At 46.7% G+C, this 23454-nt stretch overlaps 2 long non-coding RNA genes and 1 pseudogene across 2 annotated transcripts; all 3 read right to left on the reverse strand.

Moving 5' to 3' along the window:
- Positions 1 to 265: 265 nt before the first annotated feature.
- Positions 266 to 23130, reverse strand: LOC117188675 (annotated as a pseudogene).
- Positions 3681 to 4554, reverse strand: LOC117188632. The gene is made up of 2 exons (XR_004472763.1): positions 4263 to 4554; positions 3681 to 4185 (listed from the first exon to the last, which is right to left on the reverse strand). It is a non-coding gene; the product is annotated as an uncharacterized LOC117188632 (long non-coding RNA).
- LOC117188633 lies at positions 18472 to 19344 on the reverse strand. The gene is made up of 2 exons (XR_004472764.1): positions 19053 to 19344; positions 18472 to 18975 (listed from the first exon to the last, which is right to left on the reverse strand). It is a non-coding gene; the product is annotated as an uncharacterized LOC117188633 (long non-coding RNA).
- Positions 23131 to 23454: the final 324 nt, after the last annotated feature.

Consider the following 23454-nt stretch of genomic DNA (forward strand, 5'->3'; position numbering starts at 1 on the left):
ACTGACTTCAAATAGTTTCATTTGTTTTCATGTTGTTTTTATTTTATACAAGAGAATTTCATAAAATTAATTGTCATACATACATACATAATATTTAAATAGATTTTTGTTTTTATTAAATTACAAAATAACGACTATATTTGATTTGCTTTTTACAGCACTCGCGGAATTTGTTCAACAAGTTTTGGACACACAATCCTATATTGGTTGGAAAAATCTATATTTAAATGTATATAGTATAGCATATAAGTATAGTAAGTATGTATTGCAATTTGGTGGCTTGTCTGTCAAGCAAAGATGGTTTTCGATCCGAGTTGTGTTTTGTTGTGTTGTTTTGTGGTATAGGTAAATAATACTTAAGATTAAAACAATATAATTTCTTTATTATATTATGTTAAGTTATGCATATAAGTTCGACTTAATTTAATTTAGTTTGCATACCTAAAGAGCACATATTGGAGTTTTACTTATTTAAGATTTCAGATTTCTCTTTGCGTTTCGTTTTGAGCAGCTCTCTCTCTCGCTTAAAGCCTGGCATTAAGCCTCGTAATTGCTGCTGTAATTGGCTGACATTTGGACTCGGATTCGATAGATGATTTTGTTCACAGCAATTACGTTGATTCAATGCAAGGCTCTCCCTCCAATGAGTATTTTGGGGGGCAGTGTTGGAACATTCCCTTGATCTGTCTGTGTGTGTGTATTTTTTGTTATATTTTTGTATGACCACATTTTACATTAAAGCAGCTTTTAATTACATATTCTTCTCGTTGTTTATTGTTTACTGCACTTCGCTATCACTATCACTCTTCTCTGGAAAAAAAAACAAAAACAAAATAAATATTTAAAGATAATAAATAAGGAAATAAGTACATACCCTTCTTGCCCGTGTAGGCATGACGTTTCAGTCGATCGTATAAGTCTTCTTTAGTTCTATAAAGCGAGGCATTCGACCTGGCCAATGTGCTCATCTTGCCCCCATGCAAACCTGCACAAAATCAATTTTATTTTAAGGAAAAATGTGATGGAAAACAATTCTATCGCATACCATCCTTCATATACGTTTCGTTGTAGAAATTGGGCATCTCCCAGCCATCCTCCTCGTCGTCGTAGTAGTGCGCATAGGTGCTGTGGTGCGAGGGCGCTATGGACTCCGCGTAGGGTGTGTGGGCGCCATAGTAGAAGTTCACCTGCGAGCCCGTTTGATCGATGGCAGGAGTTAGCATCTTCTTGGGATCGCGGCGCTTCGTCGAGCGCACGCATATCATCCAAATGAGCAGTACAGTGATGATAATGAAGATCACTGCACCGGCAATGCCGCCCGCGATGTACGCAAACTCCGAACGCTCGGCGCAATGGGGTCCGGTGAAGGAGCCGACGCAACGGCAAGAGGGTGTACCCTTCAGATCCTTGACACAGGTGCCCGAGTTCTCGCAGAAGCCGTCGCAGACATCCGTGCAGGCCATGCCAGTGCCATTGAAGCCCGGTTTGCACTCGCACTTAAAGTCCGAGGTCTCTGGTACCATGATGCAGTAGGCATTCGCATCGCAGTGGGGTTTGCCCTCGGCTATGTGCTCGCAGGGATTGGTGCATTCGCTCTTGGAGGTGGCGCCGGTGATCTTGGTGCTGTGATTGGGCGGGCACTGGATGCAGGCGGTCTGCTGCGACTCGGACTGATAGAAGCCCTTTCTGCACTCAATGCACATATTGAGGGTGGCATTCAGATAGGTTCCGGGCGAGCAAACAGGCAGGGTGCATTCCTCCACGGAACTGGCACCCACCTTGGGTGTGGTGCGTCCCAGGGGACAGGCGGCGCACGAGGGCTGTACGCCCTGCAGGCGGTAGGTTCCACGCGGGCAGGGCTCGCAGCGACCATCGGCGCCGAGCTGCTGGCCAGAGCTGCACTCGTCGCGGCACTCCTTGCGCGAGTTCGCCTCCGTGGAGCGGGTGGTCTGACCGAGGCCGCACAGATCGCAGCCAAAGGCTCCCTCGTTCGACTGATAGAATCCATGGCCGCAGGAGCGGCACAGACCCGTCTCCGCATCGAAATACTTGCCAGCCGGACAGCGTTCCTTGCAGTCGGCCGCCGACCGGACTCCAGGTCCAGCCGTGACTCTAGGACGTCCTGCAATCACCGGACACTTGCTGCACTGCTGCTGGCCCGCCTCCGACTGATAGGTGCCGCGCGCACAGGCAATACACGTCTTGTTGGCACTGTCGTAGTAGGTGCCAATGGCACAGGGCACACAGTCGGGTATCATCACCACCTGACCCACGGGACAGGCGTACTCCGAGCCGAGCTCCAGGGAGGCCGGATCGGGCACTGTGTTGGGCAGGATCTCCTGCACGGCAAACTGATCGTCCTCGAGGATGAGTTTCTCCAACAGCTGCTTGACACTCGAGCGTTCGCCCGTCGATGTATGGACCACAGGATCGCTAAAGAGGCAGCAGGAAAATTACAAGTTACTACGTGGGTTTTTAATGGATTTGTAACATTTCCACGATATATTTCTATCCGTGAGTAGGGGATGGATTGGAGGGGATGTCGAGGTCACGGCCGGGGGGGATTCTTTGGTTCCGTGCTCATTCGGTAACTTGGGGGGGGTTCGTTTGACCGCGTCTCGACTCCTACTACATAAACTTTAAATTTTTTAGAATCCCGTGACTCTACCGGGAGCGAACTCCGAAAACAACACTATGCCTATTCCGAGCATAACGGACATTAAATGGCACAATCATAGGGCTTACCCGAAAAGTACTAGTGGCTTTCGTCGGCGTGTTCCAAACTCTCGCGGGCGTGAGGTCTTGCGATGGAAGTCGACCCACACGATTCTATACCCACCCTTCCATGATTTCCAGTGGTGCGAAGGTTCTGGAAATCCCTAAAATTCTTACCCTACTCCATTACGTCACCCTGTCCCTTGGAAATTATAAGTCTACTCCATGTTCATTGCTAATAACATTCAATATATTTCGTTGTACTTCATCATAGACATGTTGCTTCAATCAAAATCTAGCAAACCAAGTTTCACTTCCAAAAATAACACAAGTATTAAACTACAATCAGCAGGCAACTCAAAAAAAAAATTTTTAGTTATAGGTATATATAAACGGTGGAGTATAAATAGAAAAGATAGGAATATAATATAGGATATTCGAAATAAGTAAACTAGGTATGTATAAAGGAAAAAAAATAAAAATCAAAAAAATTTTCAAAAGCAGCGGGGGTCATACCAGCGATCAGCAATGGTGAGCCAAAACGAAATTTAATTAAACATTATAAATTTATTTTTTTTTTTTTTTTCTGGGTTGAGGAGATGTTTTTTTCTATGTTGGTTAGTGTATAGCTTGGCTACGTTTCCATGCATTAAAAGAATGCAGGGAATGCGAGCAAGGCAAGCTTAGCAGAATGACACCGAAGAGACCGAAAAGCTTCGAGCGTGTGGAACGCAAGCGTTGCGCTCTCTTATCAGCAGCGGCTGGCCGCTGCTCATGCGTTTTAGGTTTTGACGAAGACAGGCGCAAAGGAGAAAATTAAAATTGGGTCACTTACGGCTTTAATACAGTGGTCCCTCGCTGAAAGGCGCCTTTCGTTGTGGAGCTGTGGAAACCATGTTAATGTGTGCCCAGGGCGAAGGGGGATCGGTAAATAGGGGGGGTATGAAAAAGGTTTTTTTTTTGTTTTTTTTTTTGTTTTTTGTAGTCTGTTACTTTATGATTAAGTTTTTCGGTCCCCAACCCGAAAAAATAAATTCCGCTTTGAGAACTTTCACATTCCCGCCTATCGAGGTAGGACTGTGACGCAGAGTTAAGGAAAGTTACATAGTCAAATAAGTGCTCAGAAGGAACCAAAAAAATTACAATTAAAACTACACTATGCTACGAAATCTGGGTCCGGATCCGTGGCGGCGTCTTCTAGGCCGTCGCAGACAGCGAGTTAGCGGCGCATAGGGGGGGGGTGATCTCTATGCCCTCTATGCGCGTACGTTAGATATGGCGCCAGGGTGATGGCCGGTGGAGGTTATGTCGCCGGGCAGGTGGATGCTTCAACGACTCCAAAAGGGACAAAAAATCTCCGCCCCACACCAAGGTCGACTCCGAAGAGTACTCCCGTCAAGGGTGGGAGTTTGGTGTGGGTGGGGCAGAACTTTGGGGAGAGCCGGGTGGCTACCGCTCGGGGCCAGGGCCCTATGGGCGAAACAGAACCAAAACCACGAGGGCTAAGAAAAAAATCTAACTTTTCCCTACAGGGCACTGTAACATACCAGTTTTTCGGACTTTTCCACGGAGACACGAGCGTTGGGTTCTCCTGGCAGAGCTGCGGGACGCACGGGTTTGCAACAAGAACAACACTTGCTGGCGAGGCGAGGCAAATATGCACTTTTCGCCAGGGTAGTTTCTTGCCAGTTTTCTCGGCGCACGATTATTAATTTTCGACCGATTTTTGCGGCGCGCCCACCGTGTGGGATTTTCCCCGTTCCGTTTTATTTCTTTTCGGTTTGTCTTTGTGGCACTTATTTGGGTTACTTTTCTTTTCTTTTGGGCTTACACGTGGTCGATTTAGTTATATATTTGCTACCGACGCGGAGATAGCCACCGGCTGCACAGATTCAAATTTTCGAAAGAGAACGTTCTGGTGCTTTTGCACTGCTTAAATAAGAGCTTACCGATCTTAAAGCTCGGCTTCGAAAGCTCCGTTGCGATGCTCTGCACAGCACTTACGGCAGCTCAGCTCAGCTGTTCCCTACCTCGAGCTTGCTTGCACCCACCCCAACTATACTATGCCCTGCAGCGATAATTGGCCCAAGGTTATTGCATGCGATATCCGAGCACCATAGCGATAACCTATTTTGAATCGGTATTGTCCAACCGCAACCGTTACACCACCCGATAATATGCCACCGTTAGACGGAATATTAGCGGGAATCAGGATCGAATGTCTTTCGCATGAAAGGTTCCTATTTCTCGGCCCTGCAGATTTTCCAGGAGGTAGAAACAATTACCCAGTTTTTTCCGCACGCGACATTTCAGAAATTTAGGAGCCAATTTGGCATTCAAATTTTGCGTGAATTTGCTCAAGGAAAAATTTCGGTGAAATACTTCCTGACCTTCTCGGAACGACACAGGCTTGGCTCGTAAATTGTATTGAGCAACGTTGCGCTCATACGCTTTCTTAATATTGCCCTGTATATCTTTTCGTATTAGAGCTAAATTGTCTGACCTAGCTACCGGGACAACGGGTTCTTCCAGCAAGTCTAAATCCTTCAGAAGCTTATAATCCGTCCCATGAGTGAGCATATCTAAGCCAAACAGGGCTCGATATGGTGAACAACCTAAGGACTGATGTAGTGACGATCGCAGCGAACAAGATATACTTGAGAGATGCTGATCCCAGTATGTCTGATCCTGCTGAAGATATGCTCGCACGGCAGCTAACAATGAACGATTTACTCGTTCCGCCGCATTACTTTGGGGAGAGTATAGTGCCGTGTACATATGTTTAATTCCCAGCTGTGTCAAGAATGCGTTGAATTCTGTAGCTTTGAATTGTTTTCCATTGTCGCTTACAATAGTTTCAGGCACCCCATATGCATGAAAGATATGCTTTAGCAGAAATTCTTGGATTACTACGGAAGTAAATTTCTTCAGGGGGTGTAGCCAATGGTATTTACTAAAGTGATCCAAGACAATTAGCAAACCAACATGTCCATTTTTGCTGCGTGGATAAGGTCCAAGCAGATCTATGTATAATCGTTGAAATGGTCGACAAGTTGGTATGTGGTTTCCCATGGGTGGCCGCAGAGTATAATTAGGAGCTTTGCATGCTTTGCACACCTCACAACTACGAGTATACTCTCGAACATCTTTAGCTAAGCCGGGCCAAAACAGACTTCTTCGAACTTTTTCTATGGTCTTTTGCATGCCGGCATGCGCTGAAGTAGGATTGTCATGAGCTTGTTTAAGAACGTCGGTCTTCAATCGCTCGGGAACCCATAACTTCCAAGTTCGACTGTCTTGCTCCGCCTTTCCATCTGCGTGTTCGGTTCGAATGTACAGAAATTGGTCGATAATCTTCAGATCGGGCAGTTGAGAGGAATTTTTCTGATACTGTTCTTTTAACTGTTGGTAGCTCTCATCCTGAAAGGCATCGGATTCGAGATCTATCACAGGACTCATCACTACTGCGGATACTTTAGGTTCATGTAATCGGGAAAGAGCATCGGGGACAATGTGATCTTTTCCTTTTCGGTGCGATATCGAGAATTTAAATTGCTGCAATCTAAAAATCCATCGAGCTAACCTCCCCGACACGTTTTGCTGGCGCATTAGCCACAACAAACTGGAATGATCAGTAACCACTTCGAATTCCTGCAGTTCCAGATAGCAACGGAACTTTTCGATGGCCAGAATTACGGCCAAGCACTCGCGCTCCGTAACGCTATAGTTACGTTGCGCACGACTTAGTTTTTTCGACATAAACGCTATTGGCTTTTCCTGCAGATCCACCAATTGCACGAGCACGGCTCCTATACCAAAATCACTAGCATCACAGTGGAGGAAAAATTTCTGTTCGAAGTCTGGGTTTTCAAGCACTGGAGCAGAAGTCAACACGGTTTTTAAAGAGTCCATTGCGACTTGTGCTTCCGGGGTCCAAATAAATTTCTTTTTGTTGGAAAGAAGCTCGGTGATAGGACAGGATAGCTCAGAGAAATTCTGGATGAATCTCCGGTACCAGCCACAGACCCCAAGAAAACCGCGAACCTGTTTTAGATTCCTTGGCGGTGGCCAGTTCACTATACAAGCTACTTTGGAGGGATCAGTGCAAATACCTCCATTACTGATGACGTATCCAAGATAATTTACGCTGGTGACACAGAACTGACTCTTCTTAATATTCAGAGTCAGGTTGGCTTTTCTGAACTGTTCAGCAAGTCGTAACAGCACGGCTAGATGGGAAGAGAAATCTGCTGATACGATGCAGAGATCGTCCAAGTATCCAAAGACGCAGTAACGCAAATCCGGGGAATGATCTCATCCATCAAACGACACATAGTGGATGGAGCGTTACACAGGCCAAAAGGCATAACCTTAAACTGATATAAAGGCCTTCCCGGGACCGTAAAAGCAGTTAGTGACTTGGAATCCTCAGAGAGTTCGATCTGCCAATATGCATCTTTTAGGTCCAGCTTGGTTATGATATTTGCCTTGGGCAACCGGGCAAAAATACCATCGATACTTGGTAATGGGTAGGCATCCTTACGGGTGACTTCATTCAGTCTTCGAGCATCGAGACACAGACGGACTTTGTTGGGCTTGAGAACCAGTCGCATTGGCGAACTCCAAGCACTGGATGACGGTTCGATAACGCCTAGTTGGAGCATGCGATCTACCTCAGCATAAAGCAACTTTTCCACCGCTGGGCTAACCGGGTAAAAGCGTTGTTTTACGGGGGCGGCCTGACCTACATCGATATGATGCTTAAGCAAGGCCGTACGCCCTAGTCCCTCCGTCGCGTTGGGAAATAACTGTTTAACTACCTCGAGTTGTTGGTTTTGCTGCCTAGTTAAGGGATACCGTAAGGGATCTGGTTCGGCTGCCTCATCGTCTTTCGAACTTATCTCGACAGCTGCAATGATGTCTGGGGCCAGCGAAAAGGATCTCCAAAAATCGTGACCTAGGATTAGATTTTGTGTCAGGGATGGAATTATATATAACTTCATGGGTTTCTCGATAGTTCGATAACGCATGATGACATTTAATACCCCCAGTATCTGTTGACTTTGGCCATCTGCAGTTTTTGCAGTGGCTTTTATTAGTTTATATTCAGAAAAGGATGAAAAATCAGTCTGAGCTACTTCAGCACCTATACAGCTGATACTTGCGCCGGTGTCTAACAGCCCCTGTTCTGTTCGACCCAGAAAGGATACTTCGGCATAACTGCGCATATCCTTGGGACTATTAATAATAGCGGAAACTAACAGTCTACGGTTATTTTTGACATTATCATAATATTTTCTTAAACGCTGGATTCGTTTTGGGGCTTCATGTGGTTTTTCATTAAAAATTCTGTTTCGAACCTCTAAATATTTATGAATCCGTTCGGGATAGGGTAAAAACCGACAACCTCTCTTTACGATCGTATTCGTTTCCTTTCTTTTCTCACAACAAGAAGCCAAACTCTTCTTGTCTCGCTCTAAGTCAACGGGCAAGATTAATGGTGGTTTTTTGGGGGCATCCGGCTGTTGTTGGATGCACCCTTCTGACGGTTTTCCGAAGCTCTACGAATGCATGTTTGGCACTGCGGCTTATAGACATTCGGAGCTCCACAGCCGTAACAAAATATCCGCCTATCTGCCATACAATTTTCCCACACATGTCCAAGCTCCTCACAATTCCAACAAGAACGCTTAGCCGTCGAACTTTGAATGGCCTCTACGCTGATATCCTCATACTCTTCTTGATCGCTTTCAGGGCGCGATTCCTCCAGACTATGTATCGAACGACGGCCGACCGGTGGCCGAGACTTGTCAGATTTCTGTAACTCCTGCACTAGATTTTCATGCATCTGTACTAATCTTCTCAATTGACCAACTGAGCTAATGGACTGATATAAGATTTTGTGACGGGTTTCGGGAAGCAAATTTGCTTTTAATATTTCTATTAATTCCTCTTCCGCCATTTTAATGCCAAATTTATCTATAAGACCAGCCACGGCGTCGTGAAAAGCGACGAAGGGTTCTCCGACGTGTTGCTTTCGAGCTCGAATCAATTCCTTGCTCATAAACTCCGAACGATAGTCTTTATATTGTTGTCTAAGAGCTGCACAAAATTCTGTCCAAACGATGCGATCTACCTGCTTGTGGTATCTCCAATACCAATCGCGCGCTTTGCCAACCAGCAAGATGTGCAAATGTTTGCAAAGGCCGAGAAAATCGCGATCCAAGGTTTCATCGGTTAATGTTTTGACTCGGTAAATGAATTCTTCTACCCCTAAACCTTCGGTAGAACCATCAAAAGGAACATTCCACTTTTGCATAATGTTGGCCGTCTTGGCCGTTCGCAGGCTAGTCATGCTGTTTATACATGAAACTGGTGTTGGGATATTTGGCCTCGCATACCCTTCCTGCGGACTCGCTGGCGGCTGAATCTGCAAAGTGGATATGGCTCTGGCCACAGTGCGCTCAATTATCTGTTGGAGGACATCCAAGTCCAACCCCTGGCTTAGAGGGGCTGTCCGTGCGTTGGTTGCTTCCCAAGGGCTAGAGTGAGTGGCGACATTAGCTGCCGGAGCTTCAGTCTGGTTGGAGCTACGGCTAGCATCCAATCCCGACAAACACACTACTTCCGGACCGGAAGATCGACCTGGCGGGAACTTCGGGACCTGCTTTTTGGCTGATGCTCGAGTTCTTTTGGAACGAGTTGGCCTAGTGGTTCGTTCTACCGGGACTGAACCTACAGTTGGAAGTTGGCTCAATTGGGTATTCTTGCCATTTCCCTCGGATATCTTTCCCGTCTCTGGCTGACAATGTCCATTTGCCGGGGTCTGTACGACCTCCAAAGCTTTGGCAAGACTTCGAGTAGTAATTCCCGAGGGACCGGGTAATTCTGTTGGTTCCGGCTGCGGCTTGTTTGGAGAACAATTGCCAACAACTAGTTTTGCTTGAGATAACGTACATACTCGGCTACAGTTCGGACAATCATCGTGATGAGGGAACCATTCTTCCAGACATGCTTTATGGAAAACGTGATTGCACGGAGTACAAAAACACGGCTGAGTATTGGACATTTCGGAGCAACAAATGCCGCAAAAGTTTTCCGAACTCAGCGGATTGTTTTGCTGAGGACTATGTCGCAGCGGCATTTTTATTAAGTTTTTTTTTTTTTTATTTTTTTTTTTCTATATTCTACCAAATTTTTCCTAGGGTGACATTTAATGGGTGACATAATAAGATAGGGATAGGAGTTGCGAATCTTTGGAACAGCGACAAAAGAATTGATTTTGTTTGGGCTATGGTTTCTAATTTGCATTGTCTTAGTATCAGTGCACTGGTTTAAGTTTCCACATATGATTCGGCAAGGATACGCAAGCAGCATACGCGCTAGTTCCAGACAACCATATGCAGCCACCGCTGCCGCTGGAATAATACCCGCCAATGGTAAGGGTATGAGTGAAGACCAAATCTGGGACCGCCATCTCTGTGCTCCCATCACCCGTACAGGGACAATCAGTACTGATATCCGGCCGAAACCAAATATGCAATATTCTGCAATTGTATGCAACCGTATGCTATGCGCAAAGAGTAACAATACCAAATCCGAATCAACCGCACAGTTCAATCTATTGAAACTAATATCCGCTGAATTAACTGTAGCTTGGAGGACGCGACCTAAACCAATCTCGCTTGTTCGGTATGAATACGCAAGCAGCATATATACACATTCCAGACAACAAGTTTGACTAGCCCGACAGGATGCGTCAACATGGGAAGTACTTTCTCCATTCCGGATGATCACTTAAGCTTCCCTTCGTCGTAGACTCGACAACTTCCCCATAAAACTCAGAGGAACAACCAGTATTAGGATCCAAGCAGAATCCGCAATATTCTGAAATTGTATCGGAGCAATGACCAGATCGTTTAGAGAAAACTAAAGTCAGCATTAAGCATATGAATACAAACGAGCAATAGGTGGGACGAGCCAATAGCTGATTTTGTTGCTAAAGTTACCAATACTTTTTACTGTCACTATAACTTTGGCTAGGGACCCACGTTGGGCGCCAAAAAATTTATGTAACAACGTTACACCCTCGCGTCCAACTGGGTATAGACAGTAGCTAGCATTGAAAAAAAACCTGCCCCACGTTGGGCGCCAAATATTTATGTAAAACTTCCACGGTTTGTCTTTGTGGCACTTATTTGGGTTACTTTTCTTTTCTTTTGGGCTTACACGTGGTCGATTTAGTTATATATTTGCTACCGACGCGGAGATAGCCACCGGCTGCACAGATTCAAATTTTCGAAAGAGAACGTTCTGGTGCTTTTGCACTGCTTAAATAAGAGCTTACCGATCTTAAAGCTCGGCTTCGAAAGCTCCGTTGCGATGCTCTGCACAGCACTTACGGCAGCTCAGCTCAGCTGTTCCCTACCTCGAGCTTGCTTGCACCCACCCCAACTATACTATGCCCTGCAGCGATAATTGGCCCAAGGTTATTGCATGCGATATCCGAGCACCATAGCGATAACCTATTTTGAATCGGTATTGTCCAACCGCAACCGTTACACCACCCGATAATATGCCACCGTTAGACGGAATATTAGCGGGAATCAGGATCGAATGTCTTTCGCATGAAAGGTTCCTATTTCTCGGCCCTGCAGATTTTCCAGGAGGTAGAAACAATTACCCAGTTTTTTCCGCACGCGACATTTCAGAAATTTAGGAGCCAATTTGGCATTCAAATTTTGCGTGAATTTGCTCAAGGAAAAATTTCGGTGAAATACTTCCTGACCTTCTCGGAACGACACAGGCTTGGCTCGTAAATTGTATTGAGCAACGTTGCGCTCATACGCTTTCTTAATATTGCCCTGTATATCTTTTCGTATTAGAGCTAAATTGTCTGACCTAGCTACCGGGACAACGGGTTCTTCCAGCAAGTCTAAATCCTTCAGAAGCTTATAATCCGTCCCATGAGTGAGCATATCTAAGCCAAACAGGGCTCGATATGGTGAACAACCTAAGGACTGATGTAGTGACGATCGCAGCGAACAAGATATACTTGAGAGATGCTGATCCCAGTATGTCTGATCCTGCTGAAGATATGCTCGCACGGCAGCTAACAATGAACGATTTACTCGTTCCGCCGCATTACTTTGGGGAGAGTATAGTGCCGTGTACATATGTTTAATTCCCAGCTGTGTCAAGAATGCGTTGAATTCTGTAGCTTTGAATTGTTTTCCATTGTCGCTTACAATAGTTTCAGGCACCCCATATGCATGAAAGATATGCTTTAGCAGAAATTCTTGGATTACTACGGAAGTAAATTTCTTCAGGGGGTGTAGCCAATGGTATTTACTAAAGTGATCCAAGACAATTAGCAAACCAACATGTCCATTTTTGCTGCGTGGATAAGGTCCAAGCAGATCTATGTATAATCGTTGAAATGGTCGACAAGTTGGTATGTGGTTTCCCATGGGTGGCCGCAGAGTATAATTAGGAGCTTTGCATGCTTTGCACACCTCACAACTACGAGTATACTCTCGAACATCTTTAGCTAAGCCGGGCCAAAACAGACTTCTTCGAACTTTTTCTATGGTCTTTTGCATGCCGGCATGCGCTGAAGTAGGATTGTCATGAGCTTGTTTAAGAACGTCGGTCTTCAATCGCTCGGGAACCCATAACTTCCAAGTTCGACTGTCTTGCTCCGCCTTTCCATCTGCGTGTTCGGTTCGAATGTACAGAAATTGGTCGATAATCTTCAGATCGGGCAGTTGAGAGGAATTTTTCTGATACTGTTCTTTTAACTGTTGGTAGCTCTCATCCTGAAAGGCATCGGATTCGAGATCTATCACAGGACTCATCACTACTGCGGATACTTTAGGTTCATGTAATCGGGAAAGAGCATCGGGGACAATGTGATCTTTTCCTTTTCGGTGCGATATCGAGAATTTAAATTGCTGCAATCTAAAAATCCATCGAGCTAACCTCCCCGACACGTTTTGCTGGCGCATTAGCCACAACAAACTGGAATGATCAGTAACCACTTCGAATTCCTGCAGTTCCAGATAGCAACGGAACTTTTCGATGGCCAGAATTACGGCCAAGCACTCGCGCTCCGTAACGCTATAGTTACGTTGCGCACGACTTAGTTTTTTCGACATAAACGCTATTGGCTTTTCCTGCAGATCCACCAATTGCACGAGCACGGCTCCTATACCAAAATCACTAGCATCACAGTGGAGGAAAAATTTCTGTTCGAAGTCTGGGTTTTCAAGCACTGGAGCAGAAGTCAACACGGTTTTTAAAGAGTCCATTGCGACTTGTGCTTCCGGGGTCCAAATAAATTTCTTTTTGTTGGAAAGAAGCTCGGTGATAGGACAGGATAGCTCAGAGAAATTCTGGATGAATCTCCGGTACCAGCCACAGACCCCAAGAAAACCGCGAACCTGTTTTAGATTCCTTGGCGGTGGCCAGTTCACTATACAAGCTACTTTGGAGGGATCAGTGCAAATACCTCCATTACTGATGACGTATCCAAGATAATTTACGCTGGTGACACAGAACTGACTCTTCTTAATATTCAGAGTCAGGTTGGCTTTTCTGAACTGTTCAGCAAGTCGTAACAGCACGGCTAGATGGGAAGAGAAATCTGCTGATACGATGCAGAGATCGTCCAAGTATCCAAAGACGCAGTAACGCAAATCCGGGGAATGATCTCATCCATCAAACGACACATAGTGGATGGAGCGTTACACAGGCCAAAAGGCATAACCTTAAACTGATATAAAGGCCTTCCCGGGACCGTAAAAGCAGTTAGTGACTTGGAATCCTCAGAGAGTTCGATCTGCCAATATGCATCTTTTAGGTCCAGCTTGGTTATGATATTTGCCTTGGGCAACCGGGCAAAAATACCATCGATACTTGGTAATGGGTAGGCATCCTTACGGGTGACTTCATTCAGTCTTCGAGCATCGAGACACAGACGGACTTTGTTGGGCTTGAGAACCAGTCGCATTGGCGAACTCCAAGCACTGGATGACGGTTCGATAACGCCTAGTTGGAGCATGCGATCTACCTCAGCATAAAGCAACTTTTCCACCGCTGGGCTAACCGGGTAAAAGCGTTGTTTTACGGGGGCGGCCTGACCTACATCGATATGATGCTTAAGCAAGGCCGTACGCCCTAGTCCCTCCGTCGCGTTGGGAAATAACTGTTTAACTACCTCGAGTTGTTGGTTTTGCTGCCTAGTTAAGGGATACCGTAAGGGATCTGGTTCGGCTGCCTCATCGTCTTTCGAACTTATCTCGACAGCTGCAATGATGTCTGGGGCCAGCGAAAAGGATCTCCAAAAATCGTGACCTAGGATTAGATTTTGTGTCAGGGATGGAATTATATATAACTTCATGGGTTTCTCGATAGTTCGATAACGCATGATGACATTTAATACCCCCAGTATCTGTTGACTTTGGCCATCTGCAGTTTTTGCAGTGGCTTTTATTAGTTTATATTCAGAAAAGGATGAAAAATCAGTCTGAGCTACTTCAGCACCTATACAGCTGATACTTGCGCCGGTGTCTAACAGCCCCTGTTCTGTTCGACCCAGAAAGGATACTTCGGCATAACTGCGCATATCCTTGGGACTATTAATAATAGCGGAAACTAACAGTCTACGGTTATTTTTGACATTATCATAATATTTTCTTAAACGCTGGATTCGTTTTGGGGCTTCATGTGGTTTTTCATTAAAAATTCTGTTTCGAACCTCTAAATATTTATGAATCCGTTCGGGATAGGGTAAAAACCGACAACCTCTCTTTACGATCGTATTCGTTTCCTTTCTTTTCTCACAACAAGAAGCCAAACTCTTCTTGTCTCGCTCTAAGTCAACGGGCAAGATTAATGGTGGTTTTTTGGGGGCATCCGGCTGTTGTTGGATGCACCCTTCTGACGGTTTTCCGAAGCTCTACGAATGCATGTTTGGCACTGCGGCTTATAGACATTCGGAGCTCCACAGCCGTAACAAAATATCCGCCTATCTGCCATACAATTTTCCCACACATGTCCAAGCTCCTCACAATTCCAACAAGAACGCTTAGCCGTCGAACTTTGAATGGCCTCTACGCTGATATCCTCATACTCTTCTTGATCGCTTTCAGGGCGCGATTCCTCCAGACTATGTATCGAACGACGGCCGACCGGTGGCCGAGACTTGTCAGATTTCTGTAACTCCTGCACTAGATTTTCATGCATCTGTACTAATCTTCTCAATTGACCAACTGAGCTAATGGACTGATATAAGATTTTGTGACGGGTTTCGGGAAGCAAATTTGCTTTTAATATTTCTATTAATTCCTCTTCCGCCATTTTAATGCCAAATTTATCTATAAGACCAGCCACGGCGTCGTGAAAAGCGACGAAGGGTTCTCCGACGTGTTGCTTTCGAGCTCGAATCAATTCCTTGCTCATAAACTCCGAACGATAGTCTTTATATTGTTGTCTAAGAGCTGCACAAAATTCTGTCCAAACGATGCGATCTACCTGCTTGTGGTATCTCCAATACCAATCGCGCGCTTTGCCAACCAGCAAGATGTGCAAATGTTTGCAAAGGCCGAGAAAATCGCGATCCAAGGTTTCATCGGTTAATGTTTTGACTCGGTAAATGAATTCTTCTACCCCTAAACCTTCGGTAGAACCATCAAAAGGAACATTCCACTTTTGCATAATGTTGGCCGTCTTGGCCGTTCGCAGGCTAGTCATGCTGTTTATACATGAAACTGGTGTTGGGATATTTGGCCTCGCATACCCTTCCTGCGGACTCGCTGGCGGCTGAATCTGCAAAGTGGATATGGCTCTGGCCACAGTGCGCTCAATTATCTGTTGGAGGACATCCAAGTCCAACCCCTGGCTTAGAGGGGCTGTCCGTGCGTTGGTTGCTTCCCAAGGGCTAGAGTGAGTGGCGACATTAGCTGCCGGAGCTTCAGTCTGGTTGGAGCTACGGCTAGCATCCAATCCCGACAAACACACTACTTCCGGACCGGAAGATCGACCTGGCGGGAACTTCGGGACCTGCTTTTTGGCTGATGCTCGAGTTCTTTTGGAACGAGTTGGCCTAGTGGTTCGTTCTACCGGGACTGAACCTACAGTTGGAAGTTGGCTCAATTGGGTATTCTTGCCATTTCCCTCGGATATCTTTCCCGTCTCTGGCTGACAATGTCCATTTGCCGGGGTCTGTACGACCTCCAAAGCTTTGGCAAGACTTCGAGTAGTAATTCCCGAGGGACCGGGTAATTCTGTTGGTTCCGGCTGCGGCTTGTTTGGAGAACAATTGCCAACAACTAGTTTTGCTTGAGATAACGTACATACTCGGCTACAGTTCGGACAATCATCGTGATGAGGGAACCATTCTTCCAGACATGCTTTATGGAAAACGTGATTGCACGGAGTACAAAAACACGGCTGAGTATTGGACATTTCGGAGCAACAAATGCCGCAAAAGTTTTCCGAACTCAGCGGATTGTTTTGCTGAGGACTATGTCGCAGCGGCATTTTTATTAAGTTTTTTTTTTTTTTATTTTTTTTTTTCTATATTCTACCAAATTTTTCCTAGGGTGACATTTAATGGGTGACATAATAAGATAGGGATAGGAGTTGCGAATCTTTGGAACAGCGACAAAAGAATTGATTTTGTTTGGGCTATGGTTTCTAATTTGCATTGTCTTAGTATCAGTGCACTGGTTTAAGTTTCCACATATGATTCGGCAAGGATACGCAAGCAGCATACGCGCTAGTTCCAGACAACCATATGCAGCCACCGCTGCCGCTGGAATAATACCCGCCAATGGTAAGGGTATGAGTGAAGACCAAATCTGGGACCGCCATCTCTGTGCTCCCATCACCCGTACAGGGACAATCAGTACTGATATCCGGCCGAAACCAAATATGCAATATTCTGCAATTGTATGCAACCGTATGCTATGCGCAAAGAGTAACAATACCAAATCCGAATCAACCGCACAGTTCAATCTATTGAAACTAATATCCGCTGAATTAACTGTAGCTTGGAGGACGCGACCTAAACCAATCTCGCTTGTTCGGTATGAATACGCAAGCAGCATATATACACATTCCAGACAACAAGTTTGACTAGCCCGACAGGATGCGTCAACATGGGAAGTACTTTCTCCATTCCGGATGATCACTTAAGCTTCCCTTCGTCGTAGACTCGACAACTTCCCCATAAAACTCAGAGGAACAACCAGTATTAGGATCCAAGCAGAATCCGCAATATTCTGAAATTGTATCGGAGCAATGACCAGATCGTTTAGAGAAAACTAAAGTCAGCATTAAGCATATGAATACAAACGAGCAATAGGTGGGACGAGCCAATAGCTGATTTTGTTGCTAAAGTTACCAATACTTTTTACTGTCACTATAACTTTGGCTAGGGACCCACGTTGGGCGCCAAAAAATTTATGTAACAACGTTACACCCTCGCGTCCAACTGGGTATAGACAGTAGCTAGCATTGAAAAAAAACCTGCCCCACGTTGGGCGCCAAATATTTATGTAAAACTTCCACGATATATTTCTATCCGTGAGTAGGGGATGGATTGGAGGGGATGTCGAGGTCACGGCCGGGGGGGATTCTTTGGTTCCGTGCTCATTCGGTAACTTGGGGGGGGGTTCGTTTGACCGCGTCTCGACTCCTACTACATAAACTTTAAATTTTTTAGAATCCCGTGACTCTACCGGGAGCGAACTCCGAAAACAACACTATGCCTATTCCGAGCATAACGGACATTAAATGGCACAATCATAGGGCTTACCCGAAAAGTACTAGTGGCTTTCGTCGGCGTGTTCCAAACTCTCGCGGGCGTGAGGTCTTGCGATGGAAGTCGACCCACACGATTCTATACCCACCCTTCCATGATTTCCAGTGGTGCGAAGGTTCTGGAAATCCCTAAAATTCTTACCCTACTCCATTACGTCACCCTGTCCCTTGGAAATTATAAGTCTACTCCATGTTCATTGCTAATAACATTCAATATATTTCGTTGTACTTCATCATAGACATGTTGCTTCAATCAAAATCTAGCAAACCAAGTTTCACTTCCAAAAATAACACAAGTATTAAACTACAATCAGCAGGCAACTCAAAAAAAAAAATTTTTAGTTATAGGTATATATAAACGGTGGAGTATAAATAGAAAAGATAGGAATATAATATAGGATATTCGAAATAAGTAAACTAGGTATGTATAAAGGAAAAAAAATAAAAATCAAAAAAATTTTCAAAAGCAGCGGGGGTCATACCAGCGATCAGCAATGGTGAGCCAAAACGAAATTTAATTAAACATTATAAATTTATTTTTTTTTTTTTTCTGGGTTGAGGAGATGTTTTTTTCTATGTTGGTTAGTGTATAGCTTGGCTACGTTTCCATGCATTAAAAGAATGCAGGGAATGCGAGCAAGGCAAGCTTAGCAGAATGACACCGAAGAGACCGAAAAGCTTCGAGCGTGTGGAACGCAAGCGTTGCGCTCTCTTATCAGCAGCGGCTGGCCGCTGCTCATGCGTTTTAGGTTTTGACGAAGACAGGCGCAAAGGAGAAAATTAAAATTGGGTCACTTACGGCTTTAATACAGTGGTCCCTCGCTGAAAGGCGCCTTTCGTTGTGGAGCTGTGGAAACCATGTTAATGTGTGCCCAGGGCGAAGGGGGATTGGTAAATAGGGGGGGTATGGAAAAGGTTTTTTTTTTTGTTTTTTTTTTTGTTTTTTGTAGTCTGTTACTTTATGATTAAGTTTTTCGGTCCCCAACCCGAAAAAATAAATTCCGCTTTGAGAACTTTCACATTCCCGCCTATCGAGGTAGGACTGTGACGCAGAGTTAAGGAAAGTTACATAGTCATATAAGTGCTCAGAAGGAACCAAAAAAATTACAATTAAAACTACACTATGCTACGAAATCTGGGTCCGGATCCGTGGCGGCGTCTTCTAGGCCGCCGCAGACAGCGAGTTAGCGGCGCATAGGGGGGGGTGATCTCTATGCCCTCTATGCGCGTACGTTAGATATGGCGCCAGGGTGATGGCCGGTGGAGGTTATGTCGCCGGGCAGGTGGATGCTTCAACGACTCCAAAAGGGACAAAAAATCTCCGCCCCACACCAAGGTCGACTCCGAAGAGTACTCCCGTCAAGGGTGGGAGTTTGGTGTGGGTGGGGCAGAACTTTGGGGAGAGCCGGGTGGCTACCGCTCGGGGCCAGGGCCCTATGGGCGAAACAGAACCAAAACCACGAGGGCTAAGAAAAAAATCTAACTTTTCCCTACAGGGCACTGTAACATACCAGTTTTTCGGACTTTTCCACGGAGACACGAGCGTTGGGTTCTCCTGGCAGAGCTGCGGGACGCACGGGTTTGCAACAAGAACAACACTTGCTGGCGAGGCGAGGCAAATATGCACTTTTCGCCAGGGTAGTTTCTTGCCAGTTTTCTCGGCGCACGATTATTAATTTTCGACCGATTTTTGCGGCGCGCCCACCGTGTGGGATTTTCCCCGTTCCGTTTTATTTCTTTTCGGTTTGTCTTTGTGGCACTTATTTGGGTTACTTTTCTTTTCTTTTGGGCTTACACGTGGTCGATTTAGTTATATATTTGCTACCGACGCGGAGATAGCCACCGGCTGCACAGATTCAAATTTTCGAAAGAGAACGTTCTGGTGCTTTTGCACTGCTTAAATAAGAGCTTACCGATCTTAAAGCTCGGCTTCGAAAGCTCCGTTGCGATGCTCTGCACAGCACTTACGGCAGCTCAGCTCAGCTGTTCCCTACCTCGAGCTTGCTTGCACCCACCCCAACTATACTATGCCCTGCAGCGATAATTGGCCCAAGGTTATTGCATGCGATATCCGAGCACCATAGCGATAACCTATTTTGAATCGGTATTGTCCAACCGCAACCGTTACAGATTTTCATTTGTATATTAATACAATTAATCTTAATGGTGGATTTCTCGGACTCTAGTTAAAGTTCATGAGATAAATATTACTTGATTTGAGCAACAGATAGATAAACCTTCAGATATCCATGGTATTCTATTGAAATATCTTTGTGCAAGTAATATTTTTCGTCTATTCTTTAAATAAACCAAGAGAAACCCACATCGAGTGGTGTTAGCACGCATAGACATGTAGTATGGTATTAGAAAAAGCATTAGAAAGTGTTTTTGCATGGCGATTGGTTTGGTTTTTTTGGTGGATTGGTGCTGGGCAGATATATCGGGGTGCATGAACCGCAAAACGAATGGAATGCTAAGGACATGGACATACTTTACAGCCGGGAAGGCTATCTCCAGGGTGTATGTATCACCGCCAGTTTGTTGGCGTCCCTGGCGACCCGTCAATGCCAGATCGTCATCCTCATCGCTGTAAGTTTTTGTGGGTTAACGAACAAATACAATACATAAAACATATAACATATACACAGGAAGTACACACAAAATATATATATAATACACGACATGCTGGACCACTGAGGGTCTCTCCTTAGGGGCTCTACTTACTTGACCACCGGCAGTTCCGCCTCCATCACATAGACACCACCGTCCTTGGCCTGGCGACGCACGCGATTGTTCTGCGCCCCTCTATAATGATCGCACTTGACATCGATCTGAATGTCCTTGCACTCTCTATCCGAAAACAAAGATTAATTGGATATCAAAGCTTTCTTTCATGCAAAAACAAACCTCGTTCCCTCGATGGCATACGAGCAGAAGTTCCAGTCCCTGTTCAATCCATTCACAGAGTTCGTCACCTTCTGCCGCAGCACTGCCTGTCCCGCCTTGTTGCACAGCACATCCGAGGGGAAGAGCATCTTGATGCGGAACACACGCTGCGCGGGCTTCGAGGGCGAGCAGGATGGATAGACCAGAGGCATCGAGGGTTCGCGCGTGGGACGCCAGAAGCCCTCGGCTCCGCAGGTGTAGAATTCGGGCACTTGTTCGGAGAAGCGTAGACCAGCATTGCAGGCAATCTCACACACCTTGAACTGTCCGCCTGCGCCCCAGTCCTTGCAGACCTGCGAGCCACCCACGGGATCAGCCAAGGCAGGGCAGAAGTCAGCTAAAGAAATACATTTCAGATGAAAATAAATGATATTCAATAGCAGGATATTTTGTGGTGGATACTTACTCAACAGCGAAACCTTAAAGCTGCAGGAAGCCGTATTGCCAGCCGCATCGGAGGCAATGTAGGTGATATCGTAGGTGCCCCAGAGGAGGGTCGTGCCCGAGCGATGTCCATTGCGTTCGTAGATCTTCGTGACGCCAATATTGTCGCTGAAGTGTGGCTCATCCCAGGTGACGACGGCCGAACCGTTCTTGGCTATGACCCAAAGATCGCCAGGGCAGTGCTCGACGACTGGTGGCTCCTTGTCCACAACCAGCTGCTGGCAATTGCCGCCGGTATAGCCCACAGGACACTTGCGTTGTCCGCACAGCGAGGGTACATTCCGCTCCACGCCCCCGGAGGTGACCTCATAGCCGGCCCAGTTGAGAATAAGACCGGGATAGAGTACTGGTTCCGAGCGACAGTCGCGCACTTGCTTCTGGATCTCGGAGGTGATGTCGAGGGCGCGGGCCCACACCTGGGTCTTGGTCACGGTGCCCTGGAAGCCGGCATCTGAGTAGGCCAACTCATGGCTGACGCCGCCATAGGGCTGTGGACGACCCAGCACCGACCAGAGATACCCAGGGAGGGCTCCTCCAGCGCCGTACTCCATTTTGCTGGCAATCAATCCTTCGGTGATGAGCTGCAGCTGTCCGCTGACGCCGTCCCAGACGACAGCCACATGATGCCACTGTCCATCGTTGACGGAGGTGTACTCGCCGAAGCTCAGGAAGGCATCGGATTGGTCCTCAAACAGCGAGACCTGCACGCCACTGGAGTGGGCCTGCAGCAGGAGGCGACGGTGTTGCGTCATGCGTGCGGATTCCACTCCGTACAGCGAAAAGAAGATGCCGGGATCGTCCTTCTGGGCGAATTGCACCCACATGGCCACCGTCAAGCTGTTGGCTCCGCCCGTGGCGAAGGGCACCACCTGGGCGGCCGTAGACCTCGAGGGATCGCTGAAGTACAGATCGTAGTCCACTTGGATGGCCTTGCGGCAATCATCGCCGGTCATGTTGAAGGGGCACTGGCAGTAGAAGCCGTTGGTGAGGTCCACACAGCTAGCCCCAGGCGGACACGAGTTGTCCTTGCAGTCGGCAATGTCCTGTTCGCAATTGCGGCCCGTAAAGCCCGCGGGACACTGGCAGCTGTAGCCAGCACCATTGTCCACACAGGTGGCACCGTTCTGGCAGACATGCTCCTCGCAGGCATCGTACTCGTACTGGCAGCCAATGCCGGAGTAATCCGCCGGACAGCTGCAGTTCAGGCCGGAGCCAAAGTCCTGGCACTTGCCGCCGTGCATGCACGGATCGCCGATGCAGCGTTCGGGTGCCGTCTCGCAGTTCTTGCCATCGGTGCCGCTGGGGCACACACAGAAGTAGTCCTGGAACAGGTCAATGCAGCTGGCATCGTTCTGGCATGGCGCCTGGAGGCTGCAGGTCGTAACCTGCTGCTCGCAGCGCATGCCGCTCCATCCGGGCTCACAGCCGCACTCGAAGCCACCGACACGATCGCGACAGATGCCGTTGTTAAGGCAGGGCTGCGCCTCGCAGTCATCGATATCCGTCTCGCAGAGGATGCCCTTGAAGCCATCGCGGCAGACGCACTCGTACTTGTTGTCCAGATCCAGGCAGCGTTCGGTGCCCACGGGATTGCACGGATCGCTGAGGCACTCATCGATCTCCGCCTCGCAGCTGAGACCCACGTAGCCGGGACGGCACTTGCACGTAAAGCCATCGATCTGATCCACACAGGTGGCTCAGGGTCGGTTCTCGCAGTCGTCGATATTCACCTCGCAGGCGGCACCCGTCCAGCCGGGATGGCAGACGCACTCGTGATCGAACAGTCGGTCCACGCAGGTGCCATGTTTGCAGGGTTCCGACAGGCACAGGTCGATCTTCTGCTCGCAGCGTTTGCCCGTAAAGCCGGGCGGACAGGCGCACTGGAAGTCATTGACCAGGTCCGTGCAGTTGGCGCCCAGCAGGCAGAACTCGCTCTTTCCTCTTCGCTCTCTCCTTTAGGGACAGCGACTTTGCGCCATTTACGCTTTTTTCGCACACACACATACATACATACATACATATACAAACAAAAAGACCGCGTGGCCGAAAGAAAAAAAAATGCAAGACACCTGTGACACACATGCGACCCAGGGCTTATTTATGTACATACGAAAAATTAATAAATTAATCTAATAAAAATGCTTACACATAGTAATTAGCTACGCTATATCGCGATATGCAATTTTTCTGCCATTCCATTGTTTACATTCTCACGCTCTCAATAGACGCACGCTTATTTTCATAAATTTAACACTTTAAAGCCAGGATTTTTTATATTTTTCAGCGCCCTACACTAAAACTTATTACGTGACAATATATTCTGAATTATTTACACAATTTTTCCGCTTTTCGCGACCCGAAACCGGGTAAAAGAACGCGGAGCTGATTGTGAACGCGTGCAAATGGAAGCTAGAACTGGGAGAGAGGAGAATGGGAAATTGTATTCTTTTCTGCTCCTCTTCCACGCTCTCTCCTAATGCATAAGACATTGGATTGGCAATTCTTATTCCAAATGAAATTCCA

Source organism: Drosophila miranda, chromosome 4 (genome assembly GCF_003369915.1).
Source record: "Drosophila miranda strain MSH22 chromosome 4, D.miranda_PacBio2.1, whole genome shotgun sequence".
In the NCBI taxonomy this organism is placed as follows: Eukaryota; Metazoa; Arthropoda; class Insecta; order Diptera; family Drosophilidae; genus Drosophila; species Drosophila miranda.